The sequence below is a fragment of the Triticum urartu genome, chromosome 1, assembly GCF_003073215.2.
Source record: "Triticum urartu cultivar G1812 chromosome 1, Tu2.1, whole genome shotgun sequence".
NCBI lineage: Eukaryota > Viridiplantae > Streptophyta > Magnoliopsida > Poales > Poaceae > Triticum > Triticum urartu.
In genome coordinates, this window is record NC_053022.1 from 92,230,222 (window position 1) to 92,249,637 (window position 19,416).

Consider the following 19,416-nt stretch of genomic DNA (forward strand, 5'->3'; position numbering starts at 1 on the left):
GGGAGGGGAGAGAGAGTGAGGAAGAGGGAGGGAGAGAGTGTGTGTGTGAGGATTTGATGGTAAAAAAGGTCGCCAATGTCACTTGATATGTATGAGCATACTAATATTAAACTCTTAAAGTTAATGTGGCCCCGTTGCAACGCACGGGCGTTCTTCTAGTAGGACATGTAGGATTGCAATCTACGTCAAGAACAATGAAATCTACGGGCACATAATTCCTATTTGCAACAATAAGAACATCATTAATCCTTCCCATAGGTTTCTTAATGGTGGAATCCACAAAATGCAAATTTAAAGAACAATCATCAATTTCACTGAAACCTAGCACATCACACAAAGTTTTTGGAATCGTGGAAACACTAGCACCCAAATCATACAAAGCATAGCATTCATAATCTTTAATCTTAATTTTAATAGTAGGTTCCCGCTCATCATAAAGTTTTCTAGGGATAGAAACTTCTAGTTCAAGTTTTTCTTCATAGGATTGCATTAAAGCATCAATGATATGTTTAGTAAAAGATTTATTTTGATTATAAGCATGAGGAGAATTTAACACGGATTGCAACAAGGAAATACAATCTATCAAAGAGCATTTATCACAATTAAATTCCTTGAAATCCAAAATAGTGGGTTCATTGCTATGTAAAGTTTTGACCTCTTCAATCCCACTTTTATTTATTTTTGCATCAAGATCTAAAAACTCCGAATCATTGGGACGCCTTTTAACTAAAGTTGACTCATCTCCAGTCCCATCTTTATCAAGATTCATATTGGAAAACAAAGATTTAATAGGAGTCACATAAATCACTTTTAGATCTTCATCATTATTATCATGTAGATCTTCCAGTTTAGCGGCCATCTTATTAATTGAGGTGGCTTGCTTATCAAAAATTTGGCCTACTAAATTTTCAAGATGAGCAAACTGAGATTTCAAACCATAAAATTCTTTAGACATATCATCGAGCTCTTTATTCATGTACTCCATAAAACTTTTTTGTTCTTTAAGCTCATTTCTGAAGAAATTATTATGCTCAAATTGCAAAGACATAAAGCTTCTAATGTTGTTTTCAATTTCATCCAACCTTCTAAGGTGAGGATCAACGCCTTTTGGTAGAGCCATCAAAGCAAATAGGCAATCCAACACACAAGCACACAAGAAGAAAGTGAAAAGAGATGAACAGAAAAGGGGCGAATAAAAGGCAAAGGTTTTCGAAAATCGTTTTAGAAGTGGGGGAGAGGAAAACGAGAGGCGAATGGCAAACAATGTAATGCGAGGGAGAAGAGTTATGATGGGTACTTGGTACGTCTTGACTTGGCGTAGATCTCCCCAGCAACGATGCCAGAAATCCTTCTTGCTACCTCTTGAGCATGCGTTGGTTTTCCTTTGAAGAGGAAAGGGTGATGCAGCAAAGTAGCGTAAGTATTTCCCTCAGTTTTGAGAACCAAAGTATCAATCCAGTAGGAGATAATGCACAAGTCACCTAGTACCTGCAGAAACAATCAAGAACCTTGCAACCAACGTGATAAAGGGGTTGTTAATCCCTTCATAGCCACTCACAAAAGTGAGATCTGATAAAGATAGTAAAGTAAATATTTCTAGTATTTTTGTTGTATAGATTGGAAAGTAAAGATTGCAAAATAGTAAATGAGATGCGATGTAAATAAAAGAAATGCAATATAATAAGAAAGAGACCCGGGGGCCATAGGTTTCACTAGTGGCTTCTCTCAAGATAGCATGTATTACGGTGGGTGAACAAATTACTGCCGATCAATTGATAGAAAAGCGCATAGTTATGAGAATATCTAAGGCAATGCTCATGAATATAGGCATCACGTCTGTGTCAAGTAGATTGAAACGATTCTGCATCTACTACTATTATTCCACACATCGACTGCTATCCAACATGCATCTGGAGTATTAAGTTCATAAGAACAGAGTAACTCCTTAAGCAAGATGACATGATGTAGAGGGATAAACTCAAGCAATATGATATAAACCCCATCTTTTTATCCTCGATGGCAACAATACAATACGTGCCTTGATGCCCCTACTATCACTGGGAAAGGACACCGCAAGATTGAACCCAAAGCTAAGCACTTCTCCTATTGCAAGAAAGATCAATCTAGTAGGCCAAACTAAACCGATAATTTGAAGAGACTTGTAAAGATATCAAATCATGCATATAATAATTCAGAGAAGAACCAAATAATATTCATACATAATCTTGTTCATAAACCCACAATTCACTGGATCTCGGCAAACACACCGCAAAAGAGTATTACATCAAATAGATCTCCAAGAACATCGAGGAGAACTTTGTATTGAGAATCAAAGATAGAGAAGAAGCCATCTAGCTAATAACTATGGACTCGAAGGTCTTTGGTAAACTACTCACAATTCATCAGAGAGGCTATGATGTTGATGTAGAAGCCCTCCGTGATCGATTCCCCCTCAGGCAGATCGCCGGAAAAGGCCCCAAGATGGGATCTCATGGGTACAGAAGGTTGCGGCGGTAGAAAAGTGGTTTCGTGGCTCTCTGTGGTCGATCTAGGGTATAAGAGTATATATAGGCGAAGAAGTACGTCGGTGGAGCTACGAGGGTGTGGGGCGCGCCTACCCCCTGGGCGCGCCCTCCTGCCTCGTGGCCGCCTCATGGCATTCCAGACTTCAACTCCAAGTCTTCTGGTTTGCTTTCGGTCCAAGAAAGATCACCGCGAAGGTTTCATTCTGTTTGGACTCTGTTTGGTTTCCTTTTCCGTGAAACTCTAAAATAGGAAAAAACCCAGAAACTAGCACTTGGCCTCCGGTTAATAGTTTAGTCCCAAAAATAATATAAAAGAGCATATTAAAGCCCATTAAACATCCAAAGCAGATAATATAATAGCATGGAACAATAAAAAATTATAGATATGTTGGAGACGTATCACTGAGGCGTGTAATGGATATGATGGCTCTGGGATCGTTTCCTCGCAGGGAGTCGATGAAGTGCGCTCTCGGCGCTAATGTTACAACATGTTTGCTAAATATAAACTGCTATTCTATACTCTTCTGAATGCTGCAAGATGCTTGGAGCTGCTTGAAGATGCTAGTCTTCGATAGGCTAGGCTTTCCCCTTCTCTTCTGGCATTCTGCAATTTAGTCCACAGATACAACCCATTCCTTTGATATAGATGCATACTTAGTTTAGATCTGATGTAAGTCTTGCGAGTACTTTGGATGAGTACTCACGGTTGCTTTGCTACCTCTTTTCCCCCATATCTAATTATTGCGACCAGATGATGGATCCCAGGAGCCAGGCGACACCATTGATGACTACTACTACCCCGAGGGTGCCTACTACTATGTGACGGCCGCTGACGACCTGGAGTAGTTAGGAGGCTCCGAGGCAAGAGGCCTCGCCTTCTCGATCGTTGTTGCTTTTGTGCTAGCCTTCTTAAGCCAGACTTGTTTAACTTATGTATGTACTCAGATATTGTTGCTTCCGTTGACTATTGTGTATTCGAGCGCTTGAGGCCCCTGGCTTGTAATATAAAGCTTGTATTATTTTGATTTGTGTCTATAGTTGTGTTGTGATATCTTCCCGTGAGTCCTTGTTCTTGACCATACACATTTGCGTGTTTGATTAGTGTACGATTGAAACGGGGGCATCACAAGTTGGTATCAGAGCCGACTGCCTATAGGTAGCCCCCTTCCAACTCCTTGGCCGAAGTCGAGTCTAGTCACTACAAAAAACTTTTACGAACATGGCTGTTTGGCTTACCGACCCACGTCGCCATTGGGTGGTATTAGGATATTTTATTCCTTGTCTATACTCTGGGATTCTGATATCTCTTCTATTCAGGTTAAATGATTTTGCTAAAATCTAACTTTAGGTTCTCGAAAATACTTCTCCCGGAGATCCCCTTCAGTCCAGATGATCGCTTGCTGCACCAGAAGATATCGAAGATACTCTCCGATGTTTCCCCGAAACCCTTGTGCCTTCGGCGTTGCAATTCCAAATCACCGATAAATCCCTAAGGATAGATGCATACACTTGTCGTCCATACCTTCGTTTCCAATTGTTCTTGTTATTACAAGACACCCTGAAATACTTCGGATATTCCGAGAATCCTTTGTGCCTGCTGCCTTGCAACTCCTTTTCTGCATGAATACATGTATGAATAATTCCTCACACTTACCGGGGATCCGTTTGTGCCCAGTTGTTCATGTGTTTCACAAATTCTTTGGAATACTACTCGATCTTCCGATAATGCTCAGTAGCCTATTGCTCCTGTTCTTCCTTATCGTCTTGCATTATGGTTAATTCCATATGTCTAACAATATTCATTAAACTCATGTGAGATTGTCATTCTTATCCTACTGATTCGACATGTGCGTGAATGCACACATTCATTAGTTATTCCCTGGTAATTATTTATCCTTCTGGCTCAGACTCCACTCCGGACATGAGCTGGTTCTTGGCAAATCAAACCTTGAATGATTGTCGATCTATGTCTTTTCAACTTGCTTATCTTTGACCAGAGCATCTGCTTCTGATCCCCCGAATTGGAAATCATAATTCCTTTGCATTTAAGCTTTGGAATTATCAGATATTTCCAATATCTGATGCCTCTGCATTATCTCTTCTTCTGATTGAATACCGATACTCACATGAGATCCATTGTGGATCGCCGGATCCATTATTGGATTACCATCCGACAGTGTCCTTCATATTCAAAGAACCTCGTGAAGTTCTTTCCCAGATACATAATGCCTTTGGTAAATTGTATCCTCTCCTTTTGTCAACCATTCTCTGCTTTCGAGCTTGTGTTGTTTACTTCTGAAGTTTGTGGAATAGGTTCCTAAGATGCCCCTATGGGTTGAACCTACGCCTCCTGTCGGGGATATACCCTGTGGTATGATCCGGACAGAGTTATAACCCGGCTGGGGCTTAGTAAACTGGCTGATAGTTAAGATAGATGGCTAAGACGGATGGTAAACCGGCGGGTGGTAAACCGGCAGGTGTTATGGCAGGTGGTAAACTAACAGGTGTTAAGGCAGGTGGTAAACCGGTTGGTGTTAAGTCAGACGATAAACCGGCTGATAGTTAAGACAGACAGGTAAAACAGGCAATTAACCCAGACAGTAAACCGGCAGGTTGTTAAACCGGCTGACAGTTAAGACAGGAGTCAAGTCAGATGATAACTCAGCAGACAATCATAAACCGGCAGACCATCTTAAACCGGCACCAGTTATAACCCGGCAGACAGTGATAACTGGGTTGCCAGGAGTTATGAAGCCCGAGACGTTATGAAGCCCAAGATGTTAAGAAGCCCATGAAGAGAAGTCATAATAGTTAAGCCTTAAGTCCGAGTTGGACTCTACATGTAACCTGCCCCTTCAACTTATATAAGGAGGGGCAGGGCTCCCAAAGAGGGACAAGTGAGAAGAAACAATCTTAAGGGTTAGGGTTAACTGGGAGAGCCGGTTTACGGTGACTTCCTCATGATCATAATGAGATCTAGCCACAAACAACACGTAGGGCTATTACCGGATGATGTTTCCCGGGGCCCGAAGCTGTCTAAATCCTTGTCTTATGTTGCCTCTCTCGATTCCGCTCAACCCCTTTCAAGATACCACATAGATGTGTTGGCCTCACGACTAAGTCCTCACACTAGGACATCTGTCGTGACAACTCCACGACACCTCCCATAATCCGTTTGAACCCAAGAGTTTTAACGAGTCTTACTCTTCTGGTGTTTTGCCAGATAACATTTCAACACTACAACTTCATCGAAAGCGAGAATTAAATGAAATGATATGCATTGAAGAAGTGGGAGTCGACCTTGAACTTTGTGTTCATGCCCATGGACACGATGTAGATCTTATCATGGAAGCTTCTCTTAAGATTAATTATCCCCATGGTATAAGATCATCTTATATCTGGGATTTGATCCTTTGCAACCGTGGTTCTGACCATGAGTGTTCGCCTTTGATTCCATTTCTCGGACAAGTTAAAGCACTTGTCTTCTGCAAATAAATGCATCTCCACAACCTCTATTTCGGTCTACCTTCGAGTATTACCCTCCGGTATCTCGAGAATACCAAAGAACCGTGTTTCTTTCTATGAGTCTTCTTCTAGTATTGCTTCTCACCGATTTCAGATTTCCCCAGGTTTTGAGTTGTTAGTCACTTGAGAAACCGATAAGTGAATCAATTCCTCACTCCGATTCAATAACTCCAAGTAATTTTCGTTGCTTACGAGTTTAATAATCCTTCAAGTCATTCCTAGCCTGATCGGTTATATCATTATCATGCTAAATTTTAATTGTGCTACCAGGTCCTTTCCGAAGCACAATTTTCGAGATGAGCTAAGCTTACGTCGATCTTCCTCATCATATCATTTCGCCTTGAACAGCAAGCTTGACTTCGAGTTTGTGTCATACCCATGGTTCCAATAACCTTTCGCTTCATCATTTCTTTGACTTGATGTCATCATCGATCGATTACATCTAAATGAAACCTCTCGACAAATATGTCGTGATCATCATCAATATCCCGAGCTCTTCCAGGTTATCAATCGAATTCATGATGAGAAATATCATCCTTGCCCCCTCGATGGATTGTTACTGAGCCTGTGGGCCCTATCCTCATCATTTTTCTTGCTAAAATTGTATGACTTAATTTATAAATTGTTTCTGATGGATCCTTTGCGAATCCAAAGTCTGGCCTTTACCTGATGACCAAGTCGATGCTATCCCGAAGCATGACTGTGGTACTCTGATCATCAACAAGAGCATTCAAAGCACAATGCTAAATGTTTCATGATTGATTATCCAAACACCATTGTATGGGTAACGTCATGAATTTCCTCACCCCTTTACTGTAGTGGTTAACTGCATGCTGTCCTATCTTGTATATCCTGCTCCGCTTGTTCTTGTGGAGGATATACTCCTAATACTTGTGTTTAAACACATTTTCCTTTCCAATGTTCTGATTAATCTAATGATCACCTTTTCTTTTCCATTGTTTTGTTGAACCTTTCTTGTGGTTTATGAGATCTAAGCAGTAATAGTTCCCTGCTTATGTAAACACCTTGGTGTGCAATTTGTCAGTAAGACCTTGTTATTATTGCTGTTGACATTCCGGTAACCACCGATGGACGGGAACTTTGCCTATTGGTCCGCCTCGTTCAACGAGGAGGAAAATAGTTCTCTTCGTCCCTCGCCCTTGGTACCAACGTTGTTGGGAACATAACTGACAGTCTATCATCTAACATGCCTTGCTATCGTCCCCCTTTCTACTTTTAACCGACATGGTGGGCCCATAGCTCACAGTTCCACAGGATCGGAACCTGACTCTCCTGTATATCCTTTATTCCGAAGTATCATTTCCTCTTGGCTTTGTGTGTTGTCATGAGCCACCCTTTAGGAGATGATCTATTCTCGATGCTCTGAACCCCCTTCTCACACTCTGTTCAAGTATCGATCGTTTGTCCATTCGCTTGAAACTTCCTATTGAACCTTCATATTTTGCTCTCGATGTTTTATTAAGTTTCAACTCGAGAGATACTTCTGCCACATTCCCTGAATTGTTCACGAGATAATTAACCCTATGAGGGTCAGTTCTCCCGAAGTTACTCTTTACTTCCCCACTTAAATCTCGGGGCGAGATTTCTTGTAGTGGAGGAAATTTGTAACACCCCCAGTGTCATGCTACAGTAACATTTTATGATTAAGCTAATCATTTTACTTAACAGTGCTTGATCACCTTCGATTCAAATATCCTTTGAAATTTCCACTTTCAAATCAAATTCAATTTGCAAGTGAAATATGGAGTTGCAGAGAAGTTGCTGCAAAATAGTTCATCATTTAGTCAAAATTGCATAACAGATGATTGTTAAGGAAAACATCATCACCTCCAAGCCAAGATGGACTATAGCATATAAACAACTGCCTTTTCAGCATTTTAAAATGCTATTTTACTTGTGAAAAATCTAAATGGATTCAGTTGCCCCTCAAACTTTTTGTGGTTGTGCCAGACATTGCATTGAATTTATGTGGACAATTCCCATATCTTACAAAAATCATTTAGGCCCCTAAAATTTTACAAAACCCTTTCTGTAAAAAAAAAACAGAAATGTAAAAAAAGGGGGAAAAGAAAAGGCCAGGCTGCACTGTGCACTTGGCCCAGCCGCGCAACAGTGCAGCCTAGCCCACTTATCCCTGTCGTCCCCTACCTCTGTTCACTAGGGGCTGGGTGGATGCGGGCGCGCCGTCCGTGGCCGCCAATGCCCACGGGGCGGCCATTCGGCGGCTCCCCGGCACCTACTAGGTCGCCCCGCCCCGGACGAACCCTAGCGCCCCCACTTTGCCCCTGGCTCTCTTTCCCTCTCTCCCTCCAGATCCACCGCTACTGAGCGTCGTCATGGACTCGCTGTCGTAAAACACGCGGCCATAGCCATCGCTTCGCCTCACCGCCGTGTCCCTCGTCTCCGCCGACATCGTCTACTTCATCTCTGTCCACGAACGGGAGTCGAGGAGCTCCACAACGCACAGACCAAGCCGCCCCCTTCCGTCTCGGCCGCCGCCAATATTCTTCCACTCCGGCCACCGTCTGCTGCTACTATGCTCTCGAAGGCTTTCCATAGCCACGCGGTGAGCTCCTCCACCTCCTGCTCCTCTCCGTTAGCTTGCTCGCGTGCCGTAGATAGCTTGCCACCGCGCCCGTATTATGTCCGCCACCGACGAGCTCGTGGCCGTCGCCATAGGCACTATCACGCTCGCCTGAGCACAGCACCGTGCTCCTGGTTCTCCCAGGAGCACAACAAGCACGCGCACGCGCTCCGCCGAGCTTCGTAGTGTCGTTTCCGTCGAGGTCCCATATGCGCCGCCGCCGTAGCTCGTCGCCTGCCTCGTTTCCGGCCACATCCGGCCACGTAACCGCCACCGTTCTACGCGGCTAGCTCCGCTTGTTCGAATGCGCCCTCTCGCGCGTGAAACGACTGCCTGTAGACGAAACGCGATGTCGTCCCATGCCGCGCCACCGCGTTTGGCGTCGCCGGCGTTGAGCCGCCGGCCGCCGCTAACGTGGGACACCTGGGGCCACCCTGGGTCACTGCCAGCGGGCCCTGCAGGCCCCGTTGATTGTGTTGACCCAGTCAACGTGCTGATTGGGCGTCTATGTGACACTGACATGCGGGCCCCACTGCTTAATCTGCTAATTAAATGTTTTATTAATTAAAAATAATTAGTTTAGTTAATTAGCCTATGATAGGTGGGGCCTACCTGCTAAATAACTTTGTTTAGTTAGTTTTAGAAACTCTGTTAGCTCTGTGTCTATGACATGTGGGTCCCACTAGACCCACATGTCAGGTTTGAACTGGTCAGCGAGTCTGTTGCCGATGTCATCCCCTCGTAATGCTGATGTCATAATGAATTTCCGTTAATTTAAATAATTCCAAAAAATGTTTAAATCTTTAGAAAATCGTAGATAATAAACCGTAGCTCAGTTGAAAGTGTTTTCTACATGAAAGTTTCTCAGAAAGATCCAACGAATCCGAATCCACGGTCCGTTCATCTGTCACATGCCCCTAGCATTTTGAACATGGAACTTTCCCCCTCTTTTCCTCTGTCCGCAATCCGACTAACGCGGGAATTCATCCTTGGAAGTTTATCCCCTTCGTCTACAACATGTAGTACTACGTTAGGTCGACCCTAGTTCTGCATATCGTCATGTCATGCTTAGTGTTGCATCTGTTTTCTCTGTATTTACTGTTTCTTCCCCTCTTCTCTTCGGTAGACCCCGAGATCGATGTTGCCCCTGTGATTGACTACCTCGTCGACGACCCTTCTTCTGCAGCAAAGCTTCCAGGCAAGCAAACCCCCCTTGAGCATTTCGATATCGCCCATTTATTTCCCTCTCAAGCTTGCATTAGAACTGCTACTGCTTTTTGTATGATCCTATTCTGATGCATAGCTTGTTTTTGTTACCTGCTTTCATACCTTACCTGCTTATTCTAAACTGCTTAGTATAGGTTGGTTAGAGATCCATCATTGACCCCCACCTTTTCCCAGTTGCCCTGCTTTATGTTCGAAGATCCGATCAACGGGATCGAAGACCAGGCCCCGGCACCGCACATCACTTTCCCCTTAGTTGCTCGACACTACTGGGTTACTATCAAGTGCTGAGGGTGATACCTCATCATCACTTCTGATGTTAACCTTGTAGGTTAGTTCATCGGTTATGGTAATCGAGGGTGATTCTTCCTTCTCCTCTCCCGACAATGACACTGTCTGCAACTCCTCAAGAGTGGACCTCGAGGGTGATTCCTCCTTCGTTCACCTTGAACATAACATCAGGTGGAATTCCATCGAGGGTGATTCCTCAGGGTTGCCCTTGGTGTTAGACACACAGTTACTATGGTTACTATGACTTTACACTGGACCATGTTACTAAAGACGGGTCGGCCCTGAGGGGTACCCGCGCGAGCTTAATTGCGAGTGATGTGGAGTCGGGTTGACCTGGCAGGTGCCCGTGAGATAATTACAGAGCATGACCGGGCATTCTTAGCCCTTGCCGCAAGTCCTCGAGACGGGACAACGGGGTCACATCTTTCATGAGTCTCTGCTTATTACTGCGCGTTCCTAATTCACTACAATTTGGATATTTGATCCGAGAGGCCTCTGGCCTGATAGCACTAACCACCATGTGGGCATAGTATGGGCATTCTATGTCGTATGCATTAGCCGAAGCTTATTAGACGTCATGCGATTGAGCGGGGCACGCCGGGTTGGACTGTGTAAGCACCTGCCTTTTTAAGGAGGTAGCTAGGTCTACTCACCGGCCGCCCACGCAACGTGTAGGAGTTCCCGGGGCGATGGCCCAAGACCCCTGGGGGCATAGGTTTAGTCCGGCGTGCTTGACCTCTCTATTAAGCCTAGGTCGGGTTACGGCGTATCGTTTGGCCGAGGCTGGGTATGACCCAGGAAAGTGTGTCTGACCGAAGTTAATCGAGGGTGGTGGGTAAGTTGGTGCACCCCTGCAGGGAAGAAAACATCTATCGATAGCCCGTCCTATGGTAACGGATGCTCGGAGTTGTATCCCGATCGATACAACTAGAACTGGATACTGGATGTTGAGGCATGTAATGGATATGATGGCGCTGGGATCGTTTCCTCGTAGGGATTCGACAAAGTGATCTCTGGGCGCTAATGTTACAACATGTTTGCTAAATATAAACTGCTATTCTATACTCTTCTGAATGTTGCAAGATGCTTGGAGCTGCTTGAAGATGCTAGTCTTCGATAGGCTAGGCTTTCCCCTTCTCTTCTGGCATTCTGCAGTTTAGTCCACAGATACATCCCATTCCTTTAATATAGATGCATACTTAGTTTAGATCTGATGTAAGTCTTGTGGGTACTTTGGATGAGTACTCACGGTTGCTTTGCTACCTCTTTTCCCCCATATCTGATTGTTGCAACCAGATGACGGATCCCAGGAGCCAGACGACACCACTGATGACTACTACTACCCCACTGTCGTGCACGGATCGGGGGCGTCACATATTGAGGGGCCAATGATGTACGCCGGGTGGTGATATCGGTATGCAACCGAATTACCGCAGATAGGAAATACTTGGTAGATATCCATATATCAACGATAGAGGGGAATAATATTATGTAGTTATGTCATGAGCGTGTAAAACTGCATGACTCCGACGTAAAGTTGGTAAGTTGCAATTCCAAAATAAAGATAATGCAATGAGCTTATCTCTTTGGATAGGATTCTATCAAACCATTTTGAGTCTAGACATTAGGACAACTGGCTAAATTTCAATCTGAGGGCCATAGAGAAGGCACTCAAGGAGAATTCTGCAATGTTATCCATTCGATTTGCTTGAAATTGATGTCAGAATAATGAGCCAATGGTTTCATGTGAATAAAGCACACACTTCAGACCATCATGTAGATATGTCTTTTAGAACCATGGAATACCTGAATAGTCTAGTCAATGAATGGGAAGAGCCACTTACCTCAACTTGATGCATTCAAGGAGTCTGAGTGGTTCAGCATAGAGTTTAAGGTGTGCGGGACTTAAAATTAGCTTCCTTGTGTCATTTGTAGTGCACATAAAATCCAAATATTGTTAGAATTTAGCATCATAATAATCATAAACTATTGGAATTGCTGATAGTTTCGGTTTCAACCCAATGTCTAGATGACCGAAGGCGAGTATGCCAAATTTGTCATGTACAAGACACTCTAGAAAGCTATCTCGTACGCAACATGTGCTACGGGTTGTGTCGTATGTGTAGTACAATCCAAATGATACACAGAGAATGTGCTTGCCATATCCATTTCATATGGTAAAGAGAAGTTATTTCTCTTTGTTGCCATCATAAGTTTCGCTATGGAAACTATTTTGACGGATACTTCCATAGTTTAGTAGGGTACGAGTTAAACCTGGGAAGAAATAAAGCATCCCGATGTTACTCGAGTACCCACAGGAATAGTAAATATGACTCGAGTTGATCCAACAAATACCTCATCATGTCTAGCGATTTTAAAATATCTCCTTTCTCTCAATGAGAGTGGAAACATTGGACTTCCATGAGACCCTGAGTATAGAGTTTGTGGTGCATATGTCCACAAGGCGCATCATTTTTCATCGAATTGACTCTCATAGAAATCTATATATAGACATGAAGATTCTCAATATGAAAATCACTGTGAGATATATATATATAGAATACATAAAAATGTATTTGTACCAAAATATTGATACAATGTATTGTGATATACAATATATGATGACAACAATACATATGTTGTTGTTACAACATCGTAAATGGACATTAATTATATTGACCACTCAGGAGATTGAAAGACTATTAATAGTCTCTAAACATGTCGGTTGAGGCATATTCAACCATCACATTCTCCCTGGCCATAGGGTCCCGTCACAGCTGGTGATGTTGGATTGAAGGTTGAAGTAAGATTTAAACATTTGCCCTTGAGGTTCATTGTATCTCAGGAATTGCTAATACAGAATAATCATATGCTGAGATCTGAATCTAATGCCTTATGATATATAAGACATCATTTTTCTGTTAGCGGTGTGATCCTGACTAGAGGTGAATCCAGGATTGCACACATTATCCCACGAGACACAAGAGCAATCATGATGTCCATAGCCCAGATAAACCAGTGGTGGCCATTAAGGGCGAATACCTCAAACTCTATAGGCATATGCTACCTCTATGGGTAAACCAAAGATAATTAATTTACAACCAATAAATTAAAGACCATCATGGTTTGATGTTGTAATGAACTTAGCAAAATCAATGGGTATTTCAAGAAATTGGCTTGAGACCATTAGTGTGAATCTTAAATTGTTAAGTATGACACCATCAAGATAATCTCCAAAATAGATTAGATCTGCGGCATAGGGAGTATAATCTGATGGAATCAGTAGATACTCACGCCTGATGCCTTATGTCATGACTTAGTAAAATGTGTGGGAGAGCACTATGTAAAGAAATCATAATGTCGAAACGACAAAATATAGGTTTTACCAGTAGTCATCGATAATCTGCATAGCCAGTAGATCCATATGACTACTTTGTGATCTCAAGCATCAATTTGAAGAAATCACCTTGAATTTTACATCCGTATTTGCAAGAAATTGGAAATCTCAATTGCAAATAGACATATTAATCTCGACATGTGGGAACATGGAAATAGATACATCAAGGAAATATTCCGGAATACCTTGTACTCAACGGAGAAACAATACTAGAGAGGTACTGAATTTATCTTTGCAAGAGATAAAAAAAATCTCAATTGTAAATAATAGATGTAATTAATCTCAACATGTAAGAAACATGGAGATATATTACATTAACATATTATATGGAATACATAGTACTCAACATATTTACAGTACTGAAATTTAAGTATTGTAATTAACAGTGTCTAAAACAGAGTTAAACTGCTGTTAATAGAACAAAATGCGAAATTAATCAAAAAAATGTAGGATTAATTTGGCAAAATCGTCCAGGATTTAAAATGGACCGAAAACACATGGGCCTTCTGGCCCATACGGCCTTACAGGCGGCCCAGCCGCCCACCACCAGGAGTGGATGGATAAGGCAGGCGGAGGAGACAGTTTCTTCTTCCTCGGGAGCAACCGCTCCCCCGACCCCCGCTGCCGGCGACCGTCTCATCGGCGAGGAGTGGGAAAAACCCGGCGCGCCGTCATCTCTGCTGCGGGGAGCCGCGCGGAGGGCGCCACCGCTCCGGGGCCGGGGGGCCAGCCGAGGGCCGTTGCCTCGGGCGCCGCCTGCGCGGATGTGAGCCAAGGGCCGCGTCGTCGCCTCGGTCTTCCATACCGCGTCACGGTTGTGGGCCATCCTTGCGGGCGGCGAGGCCGAAGGACGCCACTGCGTGCGCCCCCGAAGGAGCCGCGAGACTGTCGCCTCGCCTTGCCTTGCTTTGCTGACGCGCATGGAGCAAGTCATCGACTCCGGAGGGACGAGCCACCGCAGCGCGCACGCTCCAGGTGTCGCCGGCCGGAAGCCGGGACAATTCCCTCGGCAGGCGAGGCCATGGAGGAAGTTGCTCCGAGTTAGATGCAGTGGCCGCGTCGTGCGCCAGGGGGCTTCACCGCGGAGGACGGTCTAGGAGCCACGACCTCGGGTGCCTCCGCGCGGGCAGCGACCGCGTCGTGGAGCGGCTGCGAAAATGGTGGTTCCGTTGTCCCGGTCCAGCGCGGGGCCAAGGCCAGAGGAAGCTGATGCCATTGTCGCGATGCGACTCGATGTGTGGCAGCGCCGTCGCAAGCCTAAACCGAGCGCCGTCGGCTGTTGTGGTCTGGCGAAGAGCCGACGTCGTCTAGGAAGATCCCAGGTAAGCGCCGAAGGGAATGATTCCATGTAGCATTTGTTGTGTGCAGGAAAGAAATCAGAAGGAAGCACCTTGTTTCTTGTCCATCTTTGATTTCATTCCTAATCCTTCCATCGTTCTTGGTATTCTGAAGGCTAATGGCTCCATGGGAGGATAGAACGGGATGTCTGGAAGATGGAATTGAAGATTCCTGAGTTGATGTCGCTCTTCTTTGGATTTCTTTTCTGTCAAGAGTGTTGCAGGGACGGCGGCCTGGCCGGCGGCGTGGAAGTCCGCTGCGATCCAGGGCCATTGAGTTTTTGGAATAGCCCTCGCCTCTGTGCGTGCGTAACCTCCGTCTCGGGCATGGCCCTTTTCTTTCGCTGTGTTAGAATACAACTTGTAACTAGTAAAATGCCCGTGCGTTGTCACGGGCAATGGTACATGTATAAATCATGGACATATCACTGAATAATCTCATTTTAATGATTCTAAAAAAAGCTTTAGATTCTAAAAAACATAAATGATTGCACAATTATTTGATATCACAACTGGTTCTGTTTCTCTCAATAACACATGAAGTTGCAAATTAAACACAAATGGCCCCCATGACGGAGGTGACCACAAAATAAATCTCTCAAAATTAAAAAACATACAATTATCTATTTTTATTCTAAAAACATAGTTATACATAATAAAAAAGATAGAGTAGTATAAGTGCCAATTTCTCCCTTATGATGTAATTAAGGATCTCTCTATAGACGATGTTCATCATGTACGTATCAACATGACGATCGGATCTCTTGTTTTTGCTGCAATTTGAACTTTTTTTGCATCTGAGTTCTTTTTCTTATTACCAAAACCCAGGATGGCAAGAATCCTGACATTTTGTCTAGCGATGGATGTAGATAGTGCAACACACAACTGCCCATGAGAAAACACTGGCTCGAGCAAGTAAATATCGGCGTTCACCATCATGGCGAAGTTGAGCCTAATAGGAAACTGCCGTTTCTTTGTTTTGAACTGGCAAACAAATTATCCATTTGCGTGTATCATTCTGTAGCATGTTGCGGCTTACGTTCTTTCACATCTATAGGTTCCCTCCATTAGTATAATATCGATGACACCCATCAGAATGTAGTATACTTACACATCATTTGATCAATAAATATTACTCGTGTTCATAGAGTTTGACGTGTCTTTGAAGGGAGTATGTTCACTGGATCGTGCCGGAGACTTCATCTGCAAGGAAGATCGTGTGAAAAAAATGTTTCTCTTATTTTGAAAATATAAGTAAGCACCACATTATACAATCATTCCATATCATTGGCAGTATGCTATTTTACAAAGCCTTCAACAATAGTGAAATGCACTTGCTATTAATATACCCCAACATCATTAATTTTATAATTGAAACAATTCATAGCAGACTGTAAAAATGATTTACATTTTAATCTCAGATAAGTCACATTTGTACCAAATTAATTCTGGTACAGTGACATCAATAATGATTTTAATCTATGATATATTAAAATGATACATAGTAATTGCCATAAAATTAATAGCATATGGCAATATAAATTTCTTGCTGTTAATATTTTCAGATAATGTAAACATTATTTCCATATTAGTGTAAGACAACGTTGAAAGACTAAATTAGCAAAAAAAACAAGAATAGGCGAAAATGCCCAGTTCAACAAGAGAAAACGCACAGCCTAACATTTGGCCCAGCCGTGAGATCTCACGCAAAAAAAAAGTTCCAAGGGCTAAAATAACGTTGGCCGCCATCCATTCAATTTGGCCCAACTTCGGCCCGCCACCGCTGTTACCCCACGGTGCACAATGTTCGACCTTCTGGACGACCCAGATCGGCCGTCGGATGAGCACAAAAGGTTCCAATAGAAACCCTACGCAGAATGTCCTCCCAATCTCGCCGCTTTTCACGGAAGGAAGGAGATAGTGGTCGGCATCGGCGCCGATTTACATGCCGGCATGGTCGGCACGCTCGACGTTTGGGTTGATGTGACGTTGCGGCTGGCTCCTCGGAGCTCTGCACGCCCCGCTTGTCGAGGATGCGCGGGAAGCCGTCCCTGAATGCGTGGGCCGCCGCCCATTAATGGTAGGTGCGGTGGCCGGCAAACGGAGGCTGCACGCGATACAGTGACGACGCGGTGGCCGGGAGACGGGGTATGTGCGGAGACGGTGGCTAGGAGACGGACGCTGTGCGGTCGCTGGGTGATGGAGGCTGCTCTTGCCGCCGTCCAAAGGGAAACACACGTGGAGTGGAGAGGAGCGACAGTCGTGCAGCGCAAAGGCCATGGAGTCGTCGTCGAGCATGCCGATCAATGGTCTCTATATGGGTATGATTCATTCCTTCTTGTACTATTGGTTTCCAGCCGGATATTATCTTCCAGTTTCTTCATCGTGGCTCAAATATTCACTGCTTTGGAATAGTAAACATGATGTGTTTTGGAAATAATCAATGCAGATAAACATGATGATGGTAATGATAAATGGTAAACATGAGTAAATAAATCAACTTACTGTAACCCATTTCGGTAGGTGTCTGTGTGCCGTTAATCTTGAGCGGTGTGGCATTGCGCTGACTGTATCAGAGGTGGGGAAAGATCAACGGGAGAACGGGGCTACGATCTGAAACCAAGTGTGTGCCGTATGGAAATTAACTCTCGCTACAAAAATGGATACGGATCTCCTTTGTGCGTGGGATTAGGTCGATATGCAACAATGGATAGAAAGATGATCCTGTAACAATAATTGCAGAGTTAGTGGGCATTATTAGGAAGGAAAAACTCAAATTAGGAAGGAAATAAAATGGATAGACATAGGTATCACAGTTGATCCTGGACAGAATATCTTTTGTCATTGATTTTCTTTAATACAGCTGGGAAAATAAATCATGTTGACAACACGTCCATACAAAGAAAATCAGTTTATGTAACATAGATCCTTATGAAGCCGTGTTAGAGGCTAACATTATCGATGCTCGAACATAACATTGGAACCCTGTTATGAATATTTTCATTTTCATTGAAACTGTGTCGAATTGAAGTTTGCATTAGCTGTGAACCCTGTTCGGAATATTTTCATTTTCATATAGAGCATGATTAACATGTAACCAAGAATATAGTACAACTGAATCCTACAGAGCATGATTAACAAGTAACTAAGAAATATAGACAGGACATATGGAAACCTCAGTAACATAACATGATGATTCATAAGAGATGTGCATCTGGGAGAGGCATGGCAATGGATTCAACACACGGGGTCTTCCGCTTAGCTGCGAGGTCTGGATTTGAATCAATATACGCAGCGCATAGTTGGATTTAATAAATCCAGATATATCGATAACTATACTACAAATAAAAATATGTCAGTGTGAAGGGGTGATACCGTTTGATGTTTCCACATGCTCTCTTGGCTGTGGGAAGCATTGTATCCATTGGTATGTGGATGTTTCACATAGGAACATACCTAACAATTGTCAAGATTATTTCATGCTCAGATACAAATTGCCAATCAAAACATACACAGTTTGTTAGAAAGTAGAGAACTCCTTGTCCCTTATCATGTGACATCTTATAAGCAAATGTTATTGCTTCCATTACTTGATATAAGAGCTATCTGACCATGAATTGCAGAAACTATGAGGCTATTTTCATAGTGGTATGCATTTTCTTTTGTGAAAAATATAAATGAATAATGCCATCATCTAAGCTTATAATTCACTTGCATGTATCAGTACTATGAAGATCACGGGGAAACAACACCATGGAACCAGAGAATTAGATTGCTTTGACAAAAAGGGAATAGCAGAGCCGGTGTCAAAGTTGAACTCACCTCGAGGCGATGAAAGCGAGACTGCATGGTTGGTTGATTGTAAGCACATGTGTCCTCCATGTGAAGATAGACCACAACAGACTTAGGTGACAATAAATTCGTGATTGCCACAACAGGTGACCTCGTGTGATCTCCACAACAGGTGCCTCGTGTGATCTCCCAATGATCTGTCGTTGTGCTGTGCTTGATGGGCAGCGCTTGATCCAGGGGTGTCCTTGAGTGACCAAGCCCGTAACAAATAGTACGTACTTAAATAACAGTCTCAATATGACCGAGATATTTGAGGAGATTATCCTGTACTTAAACAACAAATAGTACGGGGTGTCTTCTGTTTTAGGAAGTAAATCAGGCTGATTGTTGCTTTTTTGCGGGGTTGTTAGGACGTGATTGCTTCCATATCTTGTGCCAGCTATTCTAGGATGTAATCACTGCCAAATATTGTTTCTCGGGTTTTTTTGTAAGGCAGGCTAATTATTGTTAGGATTCTTTTGAGTTTGTTTCCTTTTATCGCTACATGGACGGAAGAAGGGGAGGCGAACGAAACAAATGAAACGAATCGGATTTGATTTGATTATAGGAAAGCGTGGAAGTATATATTGATCTAATTAGGAAAGTGTGGGTTTTTCCTCCCTGGGATGATGCCTACCGTTTTTCAATGGAGATAAAAATGGGATTTGATTAGGAAAGCGT

General features: G+C 43.4%; 2 long non-coding RNA genes across 2 annotated transcripts; both read left to right on the top strand.

The window, feature by feature from the left end:
* The first annotated feature begins 13,962 nt into the window (after positions 1 to 13,962).
* On the top strand, positions 13,963 to 15,332 carry LOC125549909. Its single transcript, XR_007301527.1, has 2 exons — positions 13,963 to 14,889; positions 15,020 to 15,332. It is a non-coding gene; the product is annotated as an uncharacterized LOC125549909 (long non-coding RNA).
* Positions 15,333 to 16,752: 1,420 nt separating this feature from the next.
* LOC125512691 lies at positions 16,753 to 19,197 on the top strand. The gene is made up of 2 exons (XR_007285508.1): positions 16,753 to 17,225; positions 18,629 to 19,197. It is a non-coding gene; the product is annotated as an uncharacterized LOC125512691 (long non-coding RNA).
* Positions 19,198 to 19,416: the final 219 nt, after the last annotated feature.